The sequence below is a fragment of the Aulonocara stuartgranti genome (assembly GCF_965226115.1).
Source record: "Aulonocara stuartgranti genome assembly, chromosome: 19".
NCBI lineage: Eukaryota > Metazoa > Chordata > Actinopteri > Cichliformes > Cichlidae > Aulonocara > Aulonocara stuartgranti.
Window position 1 is genome coordinate 15,153,615 of NC_138955.1, and position 25,252 is coordinate 15,178,866.

A 25,252-nucleotide genomic window follows, 5' to 3' on the forward strand; every position below is an offset into this window, starting at 1 on the left:
AAAAGTTCATGGAGTCTGGCCAAGTTGATACCAGCACACAAAATATTAGCTCTGAAGTTGGCTGTACTGGAGCATGAGAAATATATGCTTGTAAGTACGATTATATTCTGTGTTCATGTTAAGCATGTGATGTAAAATGGGTTGTTGACTCTCATATTTGAAGCCGGCATGTTAGCTGCATTGCCGATGCTAATTGTGTTAGCATGTCAATAGGAAACTCCATGTGTGTTCTGCCCTCCCTGTACGTTGATGCCCAGTTTGGCAGATAGATAAACAGTTCTTCAAAAGGAGAGGCAAAGGCTTCCAGTTCTCATTGCAGGGTTTATTTGTCTCCCTAATGAAGGCACTGTAAAACTACAAACATAAGAAAAGCATATTAAAACATACATCTGGAACATAATATATTTCTCACATTACAAAGTACAGACTGAAGACTTAGCAACTTGAACTATAGCTGGTATAACCAAGAAAAATAAATGAAAACATGTTAACTCCAAATCCCGCTAGCTTGATGCTAACACACAATGGAATTTCCTATTGACATGCTAACACAATTAGCATCGGCAATGCAGCTAACATGCCGGCTTCAAATATGAGAGTCAACAACCCATTTTACATCACATGCTTAACATGAACACAGAATATAATCGTACTTACAAGCATATATTTCTCATGCTCCAGTACAGCCAACTTCAGAGCTAATATTTTGTGTGCTGGTATCAACTTGGCCAGACTCCATGAACTTTTCCTATATTTACTAGAGAAACTTGAGTACACAAACCCGCTTCCTCCCCCTAGTGGGGTGGTGGAGCTACTGCACCCAGCAGTGGCAGCACAGTCTTGCTCTATGTATGATTCAGTGAACTCTTTACTTCTGGGTTTCTCACTACTTTTAAGCCTGGGTGAGTACAACATGATGTTCGAATCAAAAACGACAGTAAAACAGGGAGTACGTTTCTGTAACTCTCCCTTGCCTCATGCAATAGCCCTTAGTTTCTGGTTTCTAGTTTCTCACATTCATCATCTAAACTGTGAGCTGGTTACAGCAAAAACCCTCAGCTTCACTTTCTCACATTAGAATTTCACTTAATTATGTGACATCGCAGTGAAATGTCCATCTTTTATATACAGTCTATACATTTTCCACAGCAAATGGGAGGTTCAGGTTCAGCATGTTGCCATGACTTTTAATTCGCCCATTTATAAACTTCTGAAGGCGAGATTTAATGAAGTCTGGAAAACTGAGCAATCTTCCATCAGGCCTTAATGAAATAAAATGCATGTTCCATAGACTGGAAAAGACCATCAGTATAAACTGTGGGCCCGTGACAGACATATGAACATCAGTGTCTACTCTTCAAATGTTATTTAAATTGTTAATTTTAGATTTGCTGTGTATTGCATAACCACTCATTATCTCCCAAGTGAGCATTAATTGCAAGAGCTGGATGATACAACATTTTGTCCCGCAATTTAAAAGGCAAACATTTATCAGTCACATATTTTTTATTAATTGATTTAGACTGTGAGTTGATTCCCTGATTAGATAGCTACCTGCGTTGTATTTGAAATGTATAATTATCCAGTTGTGCTACAGATATTTATGTAATCTAGAGATTAAATGAATTAGACTATGAAAATGCATTTGTGAGCGAATTCCAGCTTTATAAAAATGAATTTTACCTCTTGGTGTAAAACTGAATTCACAGTAAATTGTGAGTACTTTATTTTCTCGCACCCCTGTGAGACAGTGACCTAAGGCAGCCTGACCCTGAGATTACCTTGTTTCAAATGTTTCCATGTGATTAGTCCCCTATAGACCTCATAATACAGAAAAAGAGCCTGCGAGAAAGATAAAGCTTGTTATTTTCAACTCACGCTGAGAATCAGAGGAGCTTTGAGGACCCCAATCGATCTCAAGAACGGAGCTTTTAAAAATTTGAGAGACCCTTGTCAAGCGTATTGAACTTTCCTTTTGTCTGGAATGCTTTCGGTCCCTCCACCCCCCACACGCAGACAGACACGCATGCACGCACACACATGTACATGCACATGCACAGGAGCAGCAGTTAAATGTCAGTGGTCACATGGCTTTTATTTTCTGCTATACCTGTACAACACATTTTGATTAGTCTGACAGTTACTAATGGTGCCACTGCTGCTGATTGAAGATAAGAAGCTCCCTGTGTGGGAATTAGCCCAGGAAGGTCTTTAAAATGAACAAAAGTCAGAATGGAATTATATCTTTATCCATATATGATTATGTTGTTCTTCTAAACTGATGCAATATTACCTGACTGTTGATGACCTGAAGGCAAACCACACAGGCGTGAAAAAGGCTTTAAAAATGATGCTTCTCAAGCATGTGAAAACACGAGTGTGACTGAAATAATGAGCATGTGAAGCTCAGTAGAGATAGAACAACAGCAATGAGTCTCATGAGTTATGACAAAGCTTCTTTCTTTAGTTCGATATTAAGGTTTGGAGTCCCTTTCAAAGGCCAGAAAAGATTACATAACCTTTGGAGAACAATCTAAAAAGTTTAAAAGAGGAATCCCAGAGGACACCTGACAAACCTAATGCTGGATTACGTATCCCTCAGGATAGAAACCCTTTGCAACACATGCATTTCACACAGATGTATATCTGTGTTAGTTGCTGGTGTTCAACAATGTAACATTAGTACCTGAACAGAATACCTACAACTGCTTGCTGGGTTCACCTAAACCTTTGGAAACTCCAACACATGCCACATGTGATGCTAGCTGTGAACAGTGTAACTGGGCATTTGCTCACAGTTGTCAGAAGTTAGTTTTCCTATAGGTAAAGGACAACTGTGATAATATGAATGGAATTAACGGTCCTCTGAGGCAGAATATGTGATGGTTCTGCTGCTGCAGATATCACATATACCATCACATATTAGCCCAAATTCTAAAGAATTTGACAACTGCTTAATTGCTTGATTGCTGACAATTGCTTACTTTTAAAATCATAAAAAATACTGCGCCTAGCTGAACTCCTTAGCCCTTAATAACCCTAGGAGAACCCTAAGATCATCGGGTCAACTGCTCTTGGTGCAACCTAGGTCGTGGCTGAAGACCAGAGGTGACCGTGCTGTTGCTACTGCTGCATCCAACCTCTGGAAAAATCTTCCAACTTCCATCTGTCGGAATAAATAATGTTGTTGTTGATGGTTTTTGTTGTGATGAAACAGATACCAAAATGCCTTAGGCTACCAACTTACATTCTCTTTGTTTCCTGTTCATTGTCTGATGGTTTTTTTTTTTATTTTGTTAATTTTTACTACAAAATGTAATCTATATCACCTTCTTTGTCATTACCTGGTTTGCAGTTAAATGCATGCCTTCAAACTTGACGTCACCTGTCATGTTCCTCTGTTTAATTATAGTTTCTCACACTAACATTCTCACACACTAGATCTGATTTTGTGCATCGCTACAGGTACATCATGTACTTAGTGTTTACACATGTAGATGAGACAGCAGCTGCAGAGGAGTGTAAAGCAGACAACTGGAAATATACATTTTGAAATTATCTGGCTAAGATTATGTGACTGCAGCGGAAATGTAAATTCTGTGCTCGATTTTACGACACTGTTTTAATAATCAGTGCCTTTTATTCTGGTGATAAATGAAATTAAGAATGCCTCGACATGGACTTTTCATTTGAGTTTAAATGAAAAGAGAAAAAAAACCCACATTGAGCATGTGGTGCCCATAGACCATTGCTCTCTCTCTTCTTATTACCTCGGATTGTGTTTTTTTTTTTTTCCTCTAGTTTTGGTTTTTGTGTCTTTATAACTACTGGTAGCATGAGATGGTAACCCACCCCATTTAGTTTGTACAGATAATCTAGCTCTACCAGGATGGAACTTCCATATATGCTGACAAAGTGACAACATATACTGTAAGGGTGGATTTATGTCAATAGCAAACTTAGTGAGAACATATATTTTTTCTTTAGGTTTTGTTATGACCCAGTGATGTGCTTGTTGGTGTTGTGCCTCCCACCGGAGGATGGTGGCGGTATTTTCCCTTTTTTCTCTCCTAGGAGGTGGACACCTGGGCGTGGCTGCTAGGTATCTGGGTGGAGTCTCTACACACCTTCCGACTGGATAATTGATGGACCACCTCCAGTACTTAACGTCCGGATGACAGTCACCTGGGAGTGCTGTTTGGAACTCCGTTGACTCGGTCACAGAGTTGTGTGTTGTGTCATTGTAGTGCAGGCTGGAGTATTCACGTGTACCTCTAGCCTTGCCATGTAAATAATTGTAAATAAGTTAACCAGTGGCGGTCACTTTTTTTGTGCCTTTGCTGTATAACTTTCACTGTCGCAGCCTAGTAGGCGTGAGAAGCCGTTTTCTTTTGTTGAACAAGTTTTCTCCTGTTTTTCGTTAGATAGTTAGGTAAGTGACTTGTCTTTTGTTTTGGCTTCTTTTTATTTTGGTGTAGGGAAGACTAGGGATTGTTTTATAGGGAGTTTTGTTTATTGTTTTGGCATTGCTCACTGCTGATGAAAATAAATGGCTGCTTAAATACTTTAAAAAGGTGTCGTTGTTGGGGTTTGTGCGTGGGTGGGAAGTGAGTGGGGCAACTATTTGTTACGTTTATTTACTTGCCGGGACCAGAACGTAACAGTTTGCTGTGTCTCCCAGCAAGGCCTCAAGAGTGTGGAGGAGACACCAGGAGACTGGCTGTTACATGATGCAAACTAGAAAGGGTCATAGATAGGAATCAACCCAGCAGCAGGATTGGTATCTGCTGCTGTGTGGAAGAAAGAACAGAGGCTGCAGTGCAAGAGACTTACAAGATGACCTCCAGCATTGTACTCTTGTGAATGTTTGTGATCAAATTGTTAGAAAAGACTCGTGAGCATGGAGTAAGCTCCTGACATACTTTAGTGGGACCTGTGCGCAGGACCGTGCAACTCGACTGTCATTTGCCCGAGAACACCAGAACTGGCAGGTCTGCCATAAGCACACTATTTCCTTCTCACATGAGAGCAGGTTAACACTGAGCATATGTGACAGATGTGAAAGAGTGTGGAGACACTGTGGCGAATGTTATGCTGCTTGTAACGTCATCCAGCATGACTGGTTTGGCAGTGGGTCAGTGATGGTCTGGGGAGGCATATCCGAGGCCTGCAGTTTAACTGACTGTGTCATACTGTGATGATCATGAGCCATTATTTTTTTCAAGCATGTACTTTTTTTTTAACCCCTTCCAAACGGAGTACCTGAAAATATTTAGAATTGATCGTAATGTGAGCGCTTTTTTAAAATATATTTTTTCACACAGCAGGCACATGCAGTGTTATTTTTCACTTTGTCAAATTAAAGCTATACAGAGGACTTTCTCCATAGTGCTACGCTACAGGACGCACTTGCTACGCTACAGGACGCACTCAACGACGTAGACTGGGACATGTTCAGAGCATGCGCAGTCGACATCAACGAGTTTACGGAAGTAGCAGTATGCTTCGTCAATATGCTAGCGGAGGAGATTATCCCCACTGCGAGAGTCACCACATTCCCAAACCAGAAACCGTGGATGGACAGATCGATCCGCACTGCAGTAAACGCCAGGACCGCCTCCTACAACGCGGGTCTCGCCACTGGCGATATGAGCGCCTACAAAGGGGCCTCATACGGCATGCGGCGCGCGGTGAGAGATGCCAAACGCAGGTACCGGGAACGTGTGGAGTCCCGCTTCCACCAGGGCGACACACGGAGTATGTGGCACGGACTACGCACCATTACGGACTACAAAGCCAGGGACACTGCGCCGATCAACGCCGACTCTGCATTCACCAACGAGCTGAATCGGTTCTACGCCCGTTTCGAGGTTAGCCAGGCGGCTAATGCTATCTACCGCCTGACTACCGAGGACAGTGACGTCATCAGCGAGAGACCGGTGACCAGCATCGCGGAGCATGACGTCCGAGTGGCACTGAGGAGAGTGAACACAAGGAAAGCGGCGGGGCCAGACGGCATCACCGGCCGTCTGCTGCGCTGCTGTGCTGACCAGCTAGCAGGTGTGTTCACTTACATCTTCAACGAGTCCCTGGCGAAGTCTGTGGTCCCCACATGCTTCAAAAGATCCACCATCATCCCTGTGCCCAAGAACAGCAAACCCTCATCCCTGAACGATTACCGGCCAGTTGCACTGACCTCGGTAGTAATGAAGGTGTTTGAGAGGCTGCTGAAGAACATCATCTCCTCCTCCATCCCAGACACCACAGATCCGCTGCAGTTCGCCTACAGATCCAACAGATCCACAGAGGATGCCATCGCCCACGTCCTACACACCACTCTCAGCCACGTGGACAAGAAACAGGGTAACTATGTGAGAATGCTGTTTGTTGATTACAGTTCAGCGTTTAACACAATAGTGCCCTGCAGACTGTTCACAAAGCTGAGGGATCTGGGACTTAACAGCCGTCTGTGTGCATGGGTGTTGGACTTCCTCACTGGCAGAACTCAGGTGGTGAGGGTGGGCAGGTGCTTCTCCAACAGCATCACCATCAACACAGGAGCACCTCAGGGATGTGTCCTCTCGCCACTGCTCTACTCCCTCTACACTTCAGACTGTGTGGCCACCCATGGCTCCAACACCATTGTGAAGTTTGCTGACGACACAGTGGTGTTGGGTGCCATCTCCAACAACGATGAGGCGGCCTACATGGATGAAGTGAAGAATCTGGCATCGTGGTGCCAGGACAACCACCTCCAGCTGAACGTCAGCAAGACCAAGGAGCTGGTGGTGGACTTCAGAAGGGGTCAGCACAGAGACTACAAGCCCATCATCATCAATGGAGCTCCAGTGGAGAGGGTGCAGTCCTTCAAGTATCTTGGTGTCCACATCTCCTCAGACCTGACATGGGCTGCCCACATTCAGGTCCAGACCAAAAAGGCTAGGCAGCGCCTGTATCACCTACGACAACTGAGGAAGTTCAGGGTCTCTCCAAAGATCCTCAGGATTTTCTATACAGGCGCTGTGGAGAGCATCCTCACACAGAACATGACATCGTGGTTTGGGAACAGCTGTGTGAAGGACCAAAAAGCTCTCCAGAGAGTGATCCGTACAGCAGAACGCTGCTGCAGGATTGCTCTCCCCCCGCTTCAGGACACCTACACCAGGAGATGCCGGACTAGAGCAGCGCAGATACTGAAGGACCCGTTCCATCCTGGCAACAAACAGTTCCAACTTCTGCAATCTGGTAGAAGGTTCCGCATCTTCCGGGCAAGGACAGAGAGACTCAAGAGGAGCTTCTATCCCCAAGCCATCCGTGCCCTAAACACACACACCCGCCCTCTCACATCATCTATAATTGACTGAGTCAGGACTCTTCCAGACACTAAGCCAAGGCACAATGTACATTTCAATTCCTTTAATTTTAAATATGTTTATATTGTCTATCCTGTAAAATAGTCAGATGTCTATTCATATTAATGTACAGAATTCACCTGCTTGCTGCTACTACTGCACATTCACCCAGTGTATATACTATATGTCTGTATATATATATATATATATATAATGTTCTTCCTCTACACCCCCCCCCCCAATTTTTGCACATGTCGAGGAGCGTGTCAGGCTACATTTCACTGTGTGTTATACTTGTATAACTATGCATGTGACAAATAAAGAGCCTTGAACCTTGAACCTTGATTGGACAGCTGTCAGAGCTGATGCTATACTGTCAAGTCTTATAGCTCAAATTGCTGCAGGTTTCCACACACTTGTCAGAAAGGATATTTAAATGACGACATCTTATATAGTGCAGCTGCCAGAAACTGTAAGGTAATTCACACCAGTCCTGTGTGATATGCCATCATCATTAGAATATGTCTACTTTTTCATGATTATGATGAAAATCACACTTAACTGAAAACATTTGCTGTATGAATAAGTATGGTGTTCTCATATTGGCCAACTGTCAAGTCTTTGCTGCTATGATCAATAATGTTAAGACAGCACAACAAATAAATACTGTGAAGCATCATTTATATTGTTCATGAGTTGAGCACAATCCAAAAAAGAAGAAAAAATCTGCAGTTTACACTTAATATTGCCAATTAATCTGACACATTTGTTTCCTCGCTGGATGCTAAATTTTTGTCTTGCATTTCTAATATATATTCAAATGAATAAAATCAAAATAGTCAGTGACTAAACTTCTGACTGGGTCATCAAATGTGTTTATCTTCATTGTCTGTAGCTAACATGAACATTGATGAGACAGAGTAAAGGTCCAAAAATAGGAATATCACCTATTTTTGGACCTTTATGAATATTTAAATTTGTGAGTATTGAGCACACTGATGTACATAACCATGCACATGGGACAACACTGGGACTTATGGGACTTAGGTTTCAACTGTTTACTTTAATTGCTTCTGTGCTTCCACTTGTAAATACATAACAACTCCCAGGCAAATCCAGTACTGTAGCATGTGAACAAACAATGTCAACCATTTCTGTGTGAAATTAACTTTGAAGTACCTCTTATGAAGTGAATAACACCGAATCCCCCATGGAAAATAATCTCCAAGAAATAATTTATTTCCATTTGGAAATGTTTAGTAAAAATTATAAATGGCCTGATGTTTTTGGAACTTAATGAGCCTTTTATGCCCCTGGGTACCATGGATAACAGCATTATGCTTTTTACATTGTAGGTAAATAAGAACACTTACCTTATAAAACCTTAGAATTTTAGACTATTCCTTAGTATTGAACTTAAAAAAATGAGAACTTAAACTGTGAGAAATTTGGGATTTTTTTTCTCTTATTATTGTAACCTTCTCTGACTTCATAAATTGCTATTATAATTTTATTTTAAACCTCTAGTAGCCCTATTCCACTGTTCTTTTAGCCGCAGAACAAATAGCTGTAAGACTATTGACATCACTGAACAGAGTACGTATTAGCTCTCTAAAGTGTTTTACTATTTTTCAACTTATTATTTTGGTTCCTGTTTAAGTTTGTAATTTCCGGACCACCCAGCAGTGGACAGTATAACTACTACATATAAATACTACAAACGATTCATTTGAGCTTATTGGCAGCTGATTTCTACACAACATGATGACCTCATACTAGTGTATTTGACACAGAGAAAAACATTCAATGGCCTAACATGCTTGCTAAACTGCTGATTGTGTTGTAAGAATTCACGCACAAACACAGATTCTGTGGATATAATTGAGATATTTGCTGCCCCCAAGTGGTTAAAACTCAAATAATTTTGCTTTAATCACCCCTGGGGCTAACATTGTGATTCTTAGATACAGTATTCACATTTCTCAAAGTGAATATATATATAATATAATCTAATTTGTAAAATTTAGAAGAGGCTTTAACTATTAATATTTCCATTTGAGTCAAATGGGTTTTGGGCTGAGCTGGTAGAGAAGTTGGATTTTTATTTTTTTATTTTTTTAATCAGGCTAACATATTGTTATATAGGTGTTATCACTGGGTTATCTAACTGGAGAGTGATGTCAGATTTTATATAAATTCAAACATATGTTTCTGCTTAGAGCTTTGCTGCACACATTAAAGATTTATACCACGTGCACATGAATACCTGTAACGTTTCCCTAGAAATTCCTTGCAGATTGAAACTGTGACAGACTGTAGCACCCATCTGTCTCCTGTCAGTCATCACCTTTTAGCTCAAGTGTCATCTGCAGTTTGCCAACCCAGTTCAGGTTCTTCCCACACACCTTGGAATGGCACCTGCTAACAGATCCTGCTGTTATCTGCACAGAGATAACAGTGTGAGAGAAGTGACAATGCCCTGGGACTCACCTGTCAACTTCAGAAACATCAAAGGTCTTGACACCCGTCTGTGGCACTCTCACCATGACAGAGCTTTCCTGTGGGAAAGGAGGAGGCTAAGACTCAGTGACGACTAAAGGAAGATCACAGGTGTGTTTTGATTTATTATAAAAAAGGAGGTAAAAAGTATTAATCACCTTCAAGGTTTTATTTGTTGATTGGATGTCATCTCTGAAGTGCTTCTGAATTGGAGAATTTGCGGTGGGGCTTTTTGGTTTGCTTGTTTTTTGGGCGAGGAGAACTGTTTTTTGTTTTTTTTGTTTCCTTGCTATTTAGTGGACTAAAGATACAGACTTTGAGATACAAAGGTACTTCAGCAGCTTGTCAGCTTCACCTGAGGTGCACGACACATCCCTGGGTTGTGTTATCTGCTGGTACAGACATAAAGCTATAAGTTGAAGGCTGTAATTTACTGCAGCGGTTCCCAACCCCCGGGCCAAGGACCAGTACCGGTCCATGAGTCATTTGGTACCGAGCCATGAGAGTTGAGGCTCGGGTGTGAAATTTATGGATTTCAGGATTTTAATCATTTTTTATCGTTATTTTTTGTCGTTTTTATCGTTAACTTGGTTTCCCTGAGTCTTTTCCAATGTGTTATAAACAAATCTTCTTTTTCTGGAACCAGTACTGGTTTTATTTCGTTGTATTTATCCGCGATACCTTAAAGACCGATCCGTGAAAATATTGTCAGACATAAACTGGTCGGTGGCACAAAAAAGGTTGGGGACCGCTGCCGAAGCAACAATGACTTTTTTATTGTGGAATGCAAATTGTCAATAGTGGGTTGTTATATAGTTATTAACACCTCACTACAACAGTTGTCCAAAAAAAAAAAAAGTTAATGGAAAATTAACATTGCACTTATATTTGTTAAGTGGCCTTTAAGATACCCAAAGGCCCGATACTGAACTTTCAATATCAAAGCCTGAAACTCTTCTGGCAGGTACATCACAGACCCCTCAAAAGTTGCTCCTGGGTGCTAAATGCCACAAAATGCTGCTGATCTACAAAGATATTTTTACTTTGAGCCTCAGAATGACGAGTTCAGTCTTTGTTGTCCATTTTTGTAGGGGACAAAATTCAAAGAAAATGGGAATACACTGTATTTCTGATTATTCAGTATACTCATTGGGTCAATCCCATGCTCTGTAAATGCAAATCACTGGAGGAACTTTGGGCCTTGGGAAAGTTCTTGGTCATTAGTTCTCAGGAAATTAACATTCTTTGAATATTCAGTTGAAAGGCACCTGTGGTCCCACTTAAAGGACCAGAAATAGCAGCTACACAAAGCTATTTTTCAACTCCCTTTAGAGGTCATTAATTAAGGTTTTTAGTAACCACAACCACAAGTAATTTTTTTGATCCATTTTTCTAAGCAGTATATTGGGGATTCATATCTTGTGTTGGTTTTGGATGTAAATTATGTTAACATGAATTCTCTTCTATGCTCACATCAGATGAAACAAGGTCTGGTGTATTGGTTACCTTATAAATTGCTGGTAAAACTTGCCAAAAGAGAAATGCAGTTTCTTTTGGTGTGAGAAATAGTCTCTCCACCTTCCTGTCAGGTGCATTTATTTGAAGCCCATGAACAGCAGGGAGTCATGCACATCATTATAATCATTAGCTGTCCGATCTATCAGATCTATCTTTTGCTTTTTACATCACCTGTCAGCAACAGCTCTTAACTGAAACACAAATTAAATACTACACAGAAAGTAATTAACCATCTCCACCCGCAGTGAATATAAAATTACATAAGATGATTAATCTCAGCTTTCATATACCACCAACAGCTTGTTCACAGTTAATAGTAATATATGCTGTAGAAAAGAGTATATAGACTATAATTTTATGGCTCTTACTTAAATTAATTCTTTGCTGTTTCCGGGCTTCAGTGTGTTAGCATGACAATTAAACTACTAAGTAGTTTTGGCTTTGAGTTATAACTGGGTTATGAACACTGAAAACCATCTCTTGAATTAAACCAGTGCTATCATATTGTGAAATAAATCATTCATGCATTAACTTTCTACAGGCTCGACCACTCTTGCATTTCCAGGTGGTTAAGAATTTAGTAGTTCGTGGCTCAGTTTGGATCAGTTAAACCTTAATAGCGTTTTAAGAATTAACTGAGCACTTTTAAAGCATGTCTGGTTCTGATGGCAAGCTACAGATCAGAATTATTCACCCCAGATGAGCCAGCTTTCAACTTTAGATCCACAGGTGAGGCCCTTCTGGCTGTTCCAAAGTCAAATCACTTTTATGCGACTTCCTTTAACTGTCTTTTCTTTCTTTACACCAGGAGAAACAAGAGAGTAGGTTGGAAAACTTACACACATATATGGAATAAATAAATGAATTAGCACAGAGACGCACGGTTCATGACAATAATGTCATTGTTTAAGCTCATCAGTGTCAACATAGAAATACTGATTACTATTTTAGCACCATCACAGCATGGTGGTGAACTGAACTGAGAGTATGACATTTTGATTAGTTAATCACATTACAGTATACTGCATGCTGAAAAAACTAGTTCACATATTTGTTACTTGTACACTGTACGATGTTAAATTTTGTTATCAGGTTGTTCTGAAACCTGATCCAAAATGCTGCTCAGATCATATTTTATATTAGCTTCTTTTAATGGGCTACTTGTTCAATCTTGAAATAATTTCAACATCCTTCTGAGTCCTGAATGATCAAATCTTGTAAAAAGACAAAGACCAAAGACATCATATAATCCCAGAGGAGTACTTTGGTTTCACGCTGCACCTCTCCTGTGAAGCTAGCTCACATTTGGGAACACATCTGTCTTAAAAATGTCAAGTTTGGTAAAGTTTATAGTTTGCGGTTGATCAGGTGACCAAAAGCCACCTTAGTTATGTTGCTTAGTCTTATGATGTGCTGAGCATTCTTCTGCGTCTCCCTTTGTCTTTTCACTGCTGTTGCACTTACTGGCCACTATTGCATGTCATTAAGCTTATTTTCTGCTCTTCATCTGGTGCGGTCTCGTTTTTCTTCTCTTTCAACTCACTGTCCCAACTAGTCCCAACAGATGGATGCCCCTCCCTCAGCCTGATCCTGTTGGAGCTGTCTTCCTGTTCCTGTTTGCCAACTGCTCATTTTGAGGGATTGTCTGATTGTTGCTTTTTTTTTTTTTTTTTTACCTTAGAAGTGTCTTAAGATGGCTGTTGTTTTAAACTGGCTCTATATAAATAAAATTGAATTAATCTTTATACGTAACGATATGTCAGAGTTAATACCTACATACTCCTCATATTAGTCCACATACAACAGAAGATAAAGTGACATTCAATTCAGGACAAGGAGGTTTCTCCTATCAACAATTTGATAAGAGAAAAGTGACTGTGTTGTGTTACTTAACAGTAACTTACTTACTGTTACTGACTTGTGTTACTCTAACATCCTCTTATATGGCTCTGAAGTTTTCCAGCATCACAGCAGCTACACACAAAACAATATATCAGATAAATCCCTTAATGAGCTGAAACAACATAATGAAGATGCTTTTCCCGTTGTGTAATGCAGATGTGTATCATTTTGAAAACAAAAACCACCTGTCAGCACATCAAGCAAAACGAAATCTGGGTTTGAATCCACCATCTGGCCGGCACCTTTCTGTTAGGAATTTGGATCCTCTCACCGTGTACTCCAGCTTCTCACAGTTCAAAGATATGCAGTTAGTGGGCTTAGTTTAACTGGAGATTTTAAAATGACTATAGATGTAAATGTGAATGACTGTCTGTGTCTCTATGTTAGCCCTGTTACAGACTAGCGACCTGTCCAGGGTATGCCCCGCTCTCGCCCTATGACAGCTGGGATAGGCTGCAGGCCAATTTCCATCCATTTCCTGCTATTTCTCAAAATAAATGGAAGAAAAAGGATGGATGGATTTTTTTTCTTTGTATTTTGAACATAAGCCTGAATGTTTTGGCTTATGTGACCGAGAATGAGCCCAAGCGGCATTTTTAAAATGATCTATGAAGAGGTGCTGTGGCCAAAAATGGTTGGAGAGTCCATGTCCGCAAGCAAGGGTTGCCTCAACAATGCTGTAGGGTCCAGTTTATGTAGACACACAATTGATTTCTAAGTGTTTAAGTATAGGCACTGTGATGCTACTGCAGGTTAAAAGCTCAGAGAGATCTCAGAAAAGGAGGTTAGTGTGCACTGGGGGGAAAAAAAGTCGTGTTGCAGGTGTGTCGGCATCTGTCTGAGAGTATATCAGAGAGAGTGAGGGGGGATGTGCAGCTCCAAAAATAGAAAATCAATTTGTGGCAGGCAAAGCCACATATAAATGAAGGTATATGAAATGCTGTAATGTTAGTTGCATGGTTATTGGCATCCCTCCAGCAAAGGTGCAACAAATCATTATATATGCCTGTTGCGGTCAGTCCTCTTTTCTAGCAGGGGCCTCATGATTCATATAAACAAAACAAAATAGACGCTCACATCTTATGAGGCCCCTGGTTCAAGCTCAAGCACAGATAATCCTGTGCAGTAAGGTGCCTTGATCCAGGCTGCTAACACAGCCAAGAAAAAAAAAACACTTTAATCATCTAGTTATTTCTCGTTCTTCCTAGAAATTCAGTTTCTCCTTTTTTTTTCAACTTTTGCAAGTCATTCTCATACATGTCTGCAGCTCCCAGGATAAGATAAGCAACCAGAGTCTCCCCTTTGTTAAACACAGATTTGGGAGACTCTGGTTACAACAGTGAATTTCATGAAAAAATAAATTCAAAGTAAAGTAAAAAAAAAAAAAAACTACATTGAAAGAAAAATGTTAAAATGAGAAAACAGATGATTCTCTGTGAGACAGTTCAAATAAATTTTATTTATACATTACCCAAATCACAACACAACTTCAAGGCACTTTATATTGTAGGGTAAAGGAAAACCATAACATTCAGATGACCCCCTGATCAAGCACTTTGCAACAGTGGGAAGCAAAAACTCCCCTTCAACAGGAAGAAACTGCCATGACCAGCTGGGGGTAAGGGTAAAGAGACAGGACAAAAGACACAATGTGGAAGAGAAGAGCCAGAGATAAATAATACATACACAGGGTGAAAACAGTATGTGAAGAAGTCAGTGCATCATAGCAAGCTCCCAGCAGCCTAGGCCTATTGCAAGATAACAAAAGAATGATTCAGAGTCACCTTATCGAAAAGAAAAGTTTCAAGGCTTATCTTATCTCCTGCATCCAAGGGGCTGAAAGGGCCTGAAAGTTCAAGGCTCTGGCTCCCATTCTGCTTTTCACTATGCTAAATACCCTAATATACAATGTGTTGGATTGTAGAGCGATACTACATGAGGTGCAAAAGATTTCTTCTGTCCTTGTGGGAGTTGAGCTGAATCAGTCTGTTAGTGAAGGAGCTCTACTGCTTGTCCAGTAAGGAGGGTGGTCAGGATTATCCATGTCAGATAACAGTCTCTTTGGTAATCTTTTTGCCACAACCGCTTCAAATGTGTCCAGTTTGCACCCAAAGTGCAAACACAGAGCCAGCCTTTCTAATCAGTTTATTCCATCTTTAGATGTAACCAGTTCTGATGCTGCTCATCCAGCACACTTCAAACTACCCCCGTTACAACAGACAGAGAAAATCTCCAACATTTTGCTGCACAAGCTGAAGGATCTCAACATCCTCAAGAAATAAAGCCTGTTCATCCACCCCTTATGTAAAGCCTGTGTTGGCCTTCCAGTTCACTCTATTGTTGATGTGGACGACCAGGTATTTGTACTTCTCCATCAGCATCCTGGCTGAGGATAGACACTTCATGTATTGAAGTTGATCAGCTTTCTGATCTCATTCAGAGATCACATTCAAAAGATATTTTTTAACAGACCACTCCACAAAATCATTCACTAGTACTCTATCCACCTTTCACAAAATTAGATATATTCTGTGATATAGCCAGTAAAGCTATTCATTTTTTACCTTTTAATACCAGGAGTGATGGTTCTTATTAAACATAATTATTACTAATTCACTTCTCCAATCTTTCCAGCCATTAAAATGTTTTATTTAGTAAGAAATATTAAATAACTTTAATAGATTTAGCCACATAGACAAACTGATGAATGCCAGCTCATGTGAAACAACGATGTTTCTTTGCTAAACTGTTATGTTGTTGTGGATTAATTTATCTTCTTTCATTATTGTTATTCATGGTTTTGATTCTCATTATTATATTTATGTTATATTCTTTGTTCTTAGGCTTTAGGTTCCCGTTTCTTTGACTTCCCCTTATTCCATGTTTCTCATCTTGTCTCCATGTTCCCTCTGTCTCCCCAGTCAGTCGTGTCTCTGTGTTAAGTCCACATCTTTGTGAATGTCTCGTTTCCTGTTTTTCCCTTCTTCTTGAGCTCTCAGCGAAGGCGGTCGCACTTTCTCCTCTCCTCCTCACCCTTATCTTCCCTGCTTCGCCTCTATGTCCTTGTCTTGTCTTGTGTGAATTTACTTTCCCTGGAACAGTCTCTCACTGTCGTTCTCTAAACCTAAAAGAGAATTATGGATTTGATCAACTGGTCTCTGAGTGCTATTGACACCCTTTTCTCAACGAGAAGTCGGGGCTCGGGAGAGCCTGAGTGCCCTGGAGGGACTTTCCCTGCCGGTTACACGATGGACGGGTGGCAGAACTGGAGGACCGTGTGCCTGGCGGGACTGTCGATCGAGGACGCTGAAGATATCTACCTATTCGGAACCATGATAACAGGGTTCATGCTGATCGGCGTTGGCTTAGCCCTGGTTTATCAGAGAAATAAGAAAGCGGAACCGGCTGTTCAAACCCCCACAAGGCTGCCCGCTGGATTCGAAGCGACGGGACGAGGTGCGACCTCTCACAACGAACGTAATATGGTCAACACCTTGGAGACGCTTACAGCTGCTGTGAAGGCTCAAAACAACACCATTGAGCGTATGAGGGGAAACATCAGAGAGAGGCCTGCTCAAAATGAGACCCTTGAGCGACAGTTGGAAAACATCGCGGAACGGATCACTGCAGTTGTGAGGTCTCAGAATCAAAAGACTGATAACACCACGGAACAGAAGTTTGATACCATCATGGGGAGGCTCGCAGCTCTTCAACGGGAGATCGAGAGACCAGCCTCGGAGTGCTAGAATTCGAGCTGCTCACAAAGGAGAAATCAACAATATTCAACATTTGGACACCACGGCCCCAGCTGCAGGCCCAAGGCTGGAGCCCACCAAAACAACTCCCTGATAACGACTGTGTGATGACTTTTCTTCCCGCCCCATGAAGGACACCTGGATTGGCTGGAGGACTGTTTACTTAGCCTGATAGGCCGAAGGACACTGTCTCAGCTAAACTATGGACACGCACACACACACACTTACACTGATAAGCACTCACTCATCCCCCTCCCTTTCCAACGCCTTCGATGCTTGTGCCCTACCGGGGATGATAGCAGTCAACTGGACCAGCACAGATGCTGCAGGACCGGATGCGCTGTCTACGCCGGCTCTCTCTTACCCTTTACCCGCCCCTGTTGCTTGTCTCGTGTTTCTATGGTGTATTGATAGTCATGTGCTTTTGTGCTGAGGTGTTTTTTCTTTTATCAAACTGTTCTCCCACTAGGAGCTCAGTCTGAGTGGAGTTTTTTTTTCTCCTCCTCTTACCTCATGTAGTGTATTTTCGTTGTTTTTTTCCTATCAGCCTACCTTCTGACATGTCTGCCCAATGTGATGTTTGTGTAAAGTTGGTCAGAAGGTTCCTTTGTGAGTGCGCATGCGCCATTAGCGTGCTGCCTGCTGTAACCCCTAATTTCCCTCGGGATGAATAAAGTATTCTGATTCTGATTCTGATTCTGATATTTTGATAGTCCTTGTCCTGGGCGCAGTGTATCTAGTTTTGCTTCCCCTTCTGTCATTAAGTCTGATTAGGCCCAGCTGTGTTTCCCTCCTGTTTCCCATTCCCTTGTTCCTGCCTTGTGTATTTAAGCCATGTTTTCATTTGCCCTTTGTTGTGTTGTACACCCTCACTGCTGTGTGGTCCTCTTTGTGCTCCTGTTTAGATTCCTAGCTTCTCAGTTCCAGGTTTATTTTCTTGTGATCCCGCTTAGTTTTCCAGTGTTTCAGTCCCTAGTTCCTATGCTCAAGGTTTTTGTTTGTTTTTTGTGAGTTTATGTTATGGTGGATTTCCCAGCAATAAAGCTGCCATTTTCAGTTAACCTCCCATGTTGTGAGTCCTACGTCCTGTGAGTCCAACCTCCTGCCTGCCACACAGCCGAACCGTGACATAAGCAAAGAGACTAAAAATAAGGAAACTTTTTTTTTTCTTTTGAAACTTTGAAACTGTCATGGTGTGACCTTCACATAGATTCATTTGACCTTCGGCAAGATAAATAACTGGGTACTGATTCGCTGCTCATTTAGGAGTGTCAATATTAGCTCCAAGCTTTTTTTTTTCATAAGAATTATCCATACATTGTCTTACTCTTGAACTCTGAATAGCCCGTAGATACTTTCAATTTTAGTAGCACCGAGGACAGAACATGTTCCCAAGTGTTGCAGTAGATTTTTTTTTATAAAGATGTTCGCAGTGTCTTCATATTTCTCAAGATCAACATGTTCCTTCCTGTCTAACACCTCTGTGCATTTCCCACAGGGCATATTGGGGGTTTATGCTCAGTAATAAAAGCATGCAGCATTCTAAAACTTTACAGTGTCACTCTTTCAGTGGCTGGAAATCTCATTCAGTGTTTTTTGTTTTTTGGGGGAGTTTGTGCAAGAGATCCAAGTGAGTACCCAGAAAAGTCAAAAGTGGCTTTTCCTTTTTGGTTGCAGCTGCACATAAAGTTGTCTTTGAAGAAGTTAAGACAATATTTGTCAAGGTTAAGGAACTTTGTTTTCCTACATTTATGTCATGTTGTTAAGTTTTGAATCAGGCCAACACACAGTCAGTCTTGTTATAAGCAGCTCAGATGTTCGTGTCATTCTGTTTAGCCTTTTCTGCTCAAACTCTGGACATTTGTTAACACAAGAAAAATAGACTCCTACTTGTTTGCTAAAAGTCGTGCAATTTTTCAACTGTGATAACAAAGTGACTTGAGCTTTGTAATGGAAATGAGGCGGAAAAAAACAGCAAGGCTGTTATTCATCTTCAAGGTTTCTGTTTTGCAGCTTCGTGTCCTTGTCCTTTTCTGGAAATAGAGAATTTAAATGCATGGAAAGCTTAGATCTGCAATTACTTTGACATTCACTTGCTATACCTTTGGGGGCCTGAAAGTCTTTACAACAGTGTGGGTCACTCTGAACACCAAAAGCCACTATTCTAGCATACTTTTCTGCGAATGTCATATTATAGTTTTCATATGTTATTTTGGTTAAAATAGAATCATTAACATTGTTTTTTTTTAACAATAAAAATTAAGGACAATAAATAAATACATAGCCGTAGATAAAACTGAAATTACATTGATTTAAACTATGGATTTAAATGTAGTAACTTGAGAATTTATAAATGGTTAGCTGTTTGTTTTTTTAGCGATATAATGAGTTGCATTAATGTGACAGCATTCTTTGCAAGAAAGATTTAAACTTCATCTCCTTATTATCATGAGTCATGGATAACCAAAGACCAATCTGAACCATGGCAGCATATAAACAAGTTGAAGCTTGTTTGTTCTGATGGAGTACTAATACACCTGAGGAAGATGCGTTTATATTTCTGGTGTATCAATCATTCAAGGCAGCAGCCTCATGAATGCCAAAGTAAGGTCTGTGTTTTGCCCTCTGTGTGTCTAAGCAAAGTCAGAAAGCGACGTGTTAACTTAATGTTGCCCTCAAGTTGCTTTATGTTAAACTGTGCCCCAAAGCCTCAGCTATAACAGTAAAACACGTAGGTTACAATCATTGCCAATTCAAAATTAATTTAAACAAATGCACTTGTTGGTGAACTCCATAAAATAACAATAATGGATCTGCTGCATCCTGCATTAGACATTGTTTGCCAGCCTTAAATTGTTTGTGTTCCTCCTGAAACAACTGTTGAATACAAATGTCTCTTTGTCACCTCCTTTGTTCCAGTCTTCCAAATGTACAGACATATCATTTAATTGTACTTCTTATTTTGCTTTATTCTTCATTTTTTTTATTTATTTATTTATTTTTACCATTGTAATGTGGTTATATAGTAAAATCTTTGTAATTGAAAAAATAAAAGGCAACAGAGTTGCCATCTCTTAATTTGACAGCCCAATAAAGCTATGTGCTAACAGAGTAAATGTAAGGCTCCAGTCACACAGGTGACCATCTAGCAACAACCAGTCATGAAGAAAAAAAATATTTATTCCCCAACTGGTTTGTGATTGGTTGCTGTCAGTCACTTGCTTGAAATTGTCATAAAGAAGGATTAGATGCTCCACTGAAAAGAAAAGCAGCCTCCACTTTCAAAGATTGTTGATAACAACTCCTTGGACTCTTCTTTGATACTTTGAGTATTTTGTCCGCTTGCAATCATTTAAAAAAACTGGACGTGGAGCTCAAATCTTTCCATTGCCTGAGGGCAGCACTCTGCGTTAGAGGGCTACATTAAGTTAGGATCCCAATTAGAGTAAAAAAAAAAAAACGACAGTAAAGTAGGTTATGCTTTAGGGTGGGCTTAGGCTAGACTGACAAATTTATAGGTTAGTTGTCGTCTACGTTCGTAATGACAGAAAAAATGTTCAGTTTAGTCCATTTTTCATATACATTCAAAGCATTCAGCCTTTAGTTTTGTAAATTGTGGATTGCTTACACACAGTTATCAGGTTTTGTAGAATTCTGCAGACATTCTCAGACATACCGTGATAAACTTAATATGAAATTTTTTTATCTTTTTGTCTCTGTACACCAACACAATGTATGTGTGACTGAAGTACACACTTTCAGCTTCACTTCAAGGGGTTTGACAAAAAGTATTGCAGTAGCTGTTTAGGAATTACAGTTAATAACCTCTTACTTTTGTATAGACTTCTTGAATTAAAGCAGAAATGTAATCACATCTTTATTGTTGGATTTACATGTGTATTATATTTATATTTACACATATATTACACAAAATTTGAGTCATTGTCCAAATACTTATGGACTTAACTGGTTCCTGAAAATGTGCTTGTTTAGCATTTGTTTAAACACCATTCTAACACCCTGCGGGTCATCAGCTAAGAACCTTATTTGACCCCATTACGCTTCAGTATGGTTTCAACATAATGGTCTCAGCATGTGTGTTTAGTTTGCCAAATGCTGAGTGACTGAAGAGCTCCATTGACTGGGGGCTAACAGATTTATTTTAGCTGTAGGCTTGTACTCATTCTGTGCACCTCATGGGGGTTTTATCACTACTCATAGAAAATGAATGAGGGGCACTATCTCTGCTAAGCTCACCACAGTAATTCTAGCCACACTCTTAGAGTTCCCTTAGCCCCAGGCTAACAATTTTCTTTCACTTCACTTACAACATGGAAAGTGAGAGATCAGTGTAGAGGTTCCCAATCCACAATCCAGATCTGCCAGGCTTCTACTCAGAGCCATGTTTGTTTTTCTGTGTATTACCTCTTCACCCTTGAAAAGGTCTTCAGTCTTTCTTTTCATATCTAGGCTCCTGTCTCCCAGTCCCACCTCATCTGTTCTGTGTTTCCCCGATCAGCTTACCTCTTGCTCCTTCAGCAGTTACCCTGGAGTGTTTATACAGCTTGCTTGCCATATCCTCACTAGATTGATAAATAGACACTTAAAAAATATATTTTTTAATTTTCTTAAAAATAGTTTCAGATTTAAATGTTTTCATTTATTAGGCCACATCCATTAATTTTAACATGTTGTCGCCTCTTGGCCAGGACTCCCTTGAAAAAGAGGTTTTTAATCTCATTGGGACTTTTCCTGGTAAAATAAAGGTTAATAATAATAATAATCCACAGAGATATGACTGGTTTATTCCTAATGAAGAGATAGCTCAGCATAAAAGTGAAGCTGACATCACAAACTTTGGGTATTGAACAAAAGAACGAGATGGCAGATACAAGCAACAGAACTGAACATTCTCTGCAAGTTTGCTGGCCTCTCCCATAGAGAGAGACTGAGAAATTCAGTCGTTCAAGAGAGGTTCAGACTAAAGCCGCTACTCCTCCACATTGAAAGAAGCCAGTTGATGTGGTTCATGCATTTGATAAGGATGCTTTCTGTGTGTTCTGGGTATATTCTATGGGGAGAAGGTCCCGGGGTAGATCCCAGGACATGCTGAAGAGATAGTATCTCCCATCTGGTCTGGGAATACCTGTTTCCTGGGATAAGGTGAAGAAAGTGGCAGGGGAGAGGGAGATCAGAGCTCCTGATTAGGGTTCCATGATTACTGCCCATGGAACTCGTCCCCAGAAAAGTGGAAGAAAACGGATTGATGTGTTCATGTATATATTTTGTACACATAAACGCACACAAAAGCAAATGTTGTGTTGTTTTGCACACTATTTTGTTTTTTAATCTCTGTTTATAACTCTATGAGGAAACTTTTGGAACTTGCATAAAACATTTGCAAGTTGTCTCCTAATACATGCTAGCACCTTTGAATGAAATTATAACAAGATAAGTGCTGTTTAGTAATATGAAAATGTGAACCCTGCACTTAATAATTGCAACCAGCACAGGAAAGGTGCCCTAAAGGCTTTCTATAGGCAAGTTAGAAGGGAAGCCCAGGGCTAGTATGGCAAATGAGAAAGGTTCTGTACACCAATACCTTTTGGAGTGCTTAAACTCACACCAGCTGCGCTTCAAGGCTGATAGAAATAATTACCAATGGACATACGAGAGCTGCTTGCTGATTTAGCATCTTTGGATGCTATCACTAACTGTTAAGTGCAAGGAACCTATTAAAACTTACAGAGTACAGCAATTATACTTACTGTGTGGTATTAACAAGAAGAATGATCCTGTTAGCCTTACCATCAGGACAAAGAGGATCGTAAGAAAGCTTTATTATATTTGTACAATGTGCTTCTAACTACTTTAATTAATTTAGTTAGATAAAAGCCAACTTTTTACTTTATTATTATATTGTAATCTCTTTTTCTTTTTTTTGGTGATAAAAGCACAGATAATTCTGTGTGATTTTTAATTTAAATTGGATTGATCTCTTCACCTTATACCATATGTTGAAGTCTCATACACTCACCAAAATGAATTATGCATGCACATGTATTCTGTGCTCTGCACTGTGAATTCAACTTCAATGAAAAATGACAGACAATTCAACTATTGAAATACAGCAACATTATATTGTAATCTCCAGATAATTAATCGTGTAGATGTCTTCTGTGCATAGCTGAGAAAAAAAACCCAGAAGAAACAATTGCCATAATCCATTATACTGTGCACTCTATGTATTTACAATCCAAGGATTCCATAATGGACAATAATGGTAAGAATCAATTGTGCAGTTAAGTTTAAACGAGGTGGTACTCAACTAGCTCTGTTTAGTATTGAAGTCATTACAAAAGGTTTTAACAACCTCTTTTTGATTAAATGTACAATGACTTCTATTAAGAGCATGGTGGGTTTACTAACCATGCTATAGGATGCAAATTAGCAGGAAGTGAAACTGATTCAGATCCAGAGATAATCTTTTTTGTGTTCATTAATTGTCTTTGAAGTATTATGTTGTTTTCCTAACTGAAGGCACTGACTTACAAAGAGTGACTGATGCCAGGTTTACCAAATGTAGCCCAGAAATCACTCGTGATGTGTATCAAGTCTTGCTTATAACTTCTGAGCTACATCTGGCCCACACTTCATCTTCCATGACCCATGTAAACTCACCAGTTCCAGCAATCAAAGTGCCATAACAATGCTGTTGTTAGTGTCCGAAGTAGCCCATGTTAGACCCAGATGTGTCGCTATCACATCCTAAATTTTCCCCTTGTGTGACTTCTCATGAATGTAGCTAGAAAAGAAGAAAGAAAAGGACAACCAAAACATATACTGTAACCGGTTTGTTAATATGAAATCATGTACACACCCACAGGCTGTATCTTTAACTCTGCTGAATTTGCCTGAGGTTCCTCAGCAGGAAGGGAAAGACGTTTCTTATGTCATTTCAAACTGTTCTGTTTTTGGGAATCTCTGCAATAGTCTTGTCAGTTTAATCCCACTAGAGTTACAGTTTAAGAATTAAGATTCCCAGTCTGCTGTTGTTCATAACTTAAACATGAGCACCCTGCAGTCAGCAGTGAATGATGTACAGCATGTGATGGGTCACTAGCTTCTCAGCCCATCAGTGGATTAGAGTGGGATAGATATGCTGGCTTCTCTCCAAGTCTCTCACCCAAGGAAATGTCTGATCATACAGAGAGAATGGAATAAATGGACTCCACCAGCTTTCGGGGGTGGATTTATTATGACAGATTTGTTCCAAATAAACGGTGGTGAAGTGGGTAATGTGGAGTTTTCAGGTACACTAATAACATTACAGTATTAGACAAATAATAACTGACATAAAATTGTAACCCTGAGTTGATTATTATAGTACAAATTCAGTAGCAATGCCTATTAAAGTGTTCCTACCTTGTTCTCATGTTCTTATACTGCTGCTTTGGATAATATTCCATCTTCCTCTCACTGAAGAGATTAACTGCAGAAGCAGGAAACGGCTCAGGAAGGTAAAAGCCTTTGATCTCTTGCTTGGACAAAGCTTTCATTCAGCCTAGTAACAGCACAAAGGAATATGACTCAGCACTTGAATAAAATTACAACCCATGAAACTATAACAGCACAAAGTCAGACATGTTACTGTATGTACTAATCTTTTGGGGGCGTAATTTTAACATTCAAATCAAAACGAACTTTATAATATAAGACTCACACTTGCATTATATCCCTGTGTCATCTAGTTTGAATTCTGAAAATAAAGTTTTATTTAGTAAACTAGTTTAATTAGTTTTATTTATCTAGTCTGTGGTTTTCATGGAACTACTTCTGTCCATTTGTTTTCCCCGTCAATTTTATACATTGCCCTTGTTCAGCTAATTCCTCAGCCCAGTGTATATACATCTTTTCTAACAGTTTTTCTCTTGCCAGATTTTCTCTCTATGATTCAGAGTTGAGTTTCAGCTATTCCTTTTGTTCCTTGTGTAAATGTGCTTTTCTTGTCTTTAACATTTAAAGTAGAGGCATGGCATTTTAGGAAATGTTGTTTTATGCTTTTGTCCAATTTTGAATATTCTCGTGTGATTATATAAAAAATTTAATTTTTGATTTTTAAACCAGATGAGAGGAACAAAGGATACTGCAACATCATATGCCAGTGACTTGTCAATTACATGGTAAAGTATATTTTGTATATACTCCATTTTGGCTTGTATGTGT

General features: G+C 39.9%; 1 protein-coding gene and 1 long non-coding RNA gene across 2 annotated transcripts in view; one reads left to right on the top strand and one right to left on the bottom strand.

The window, feature by feature from the left end:
• LOC309696053 (leucine-rich repeat and fibronectin type-III domain-containing protein 2) overlaps nt 1-25,252 on the top strand; it is a 255,686-nt gene that overhangs the window by 8,556 nt on the left and 221,878 nt on the right. The window lies entirely within an intron of this gene.
• On the bottom strand, nt 9,726-10,236 carry LOC309696075. Its single transcript, XR_014273322.1, has 3 exons — nt 10,010-10,236; nt 9,843-9,910; nt 9,726-9,770 (listed from the first exon to the last, which is right to left on the bottom strand). It is a non-coding gene; the product is annotated as an uncharacterized lncRNA (long non-coding RNA).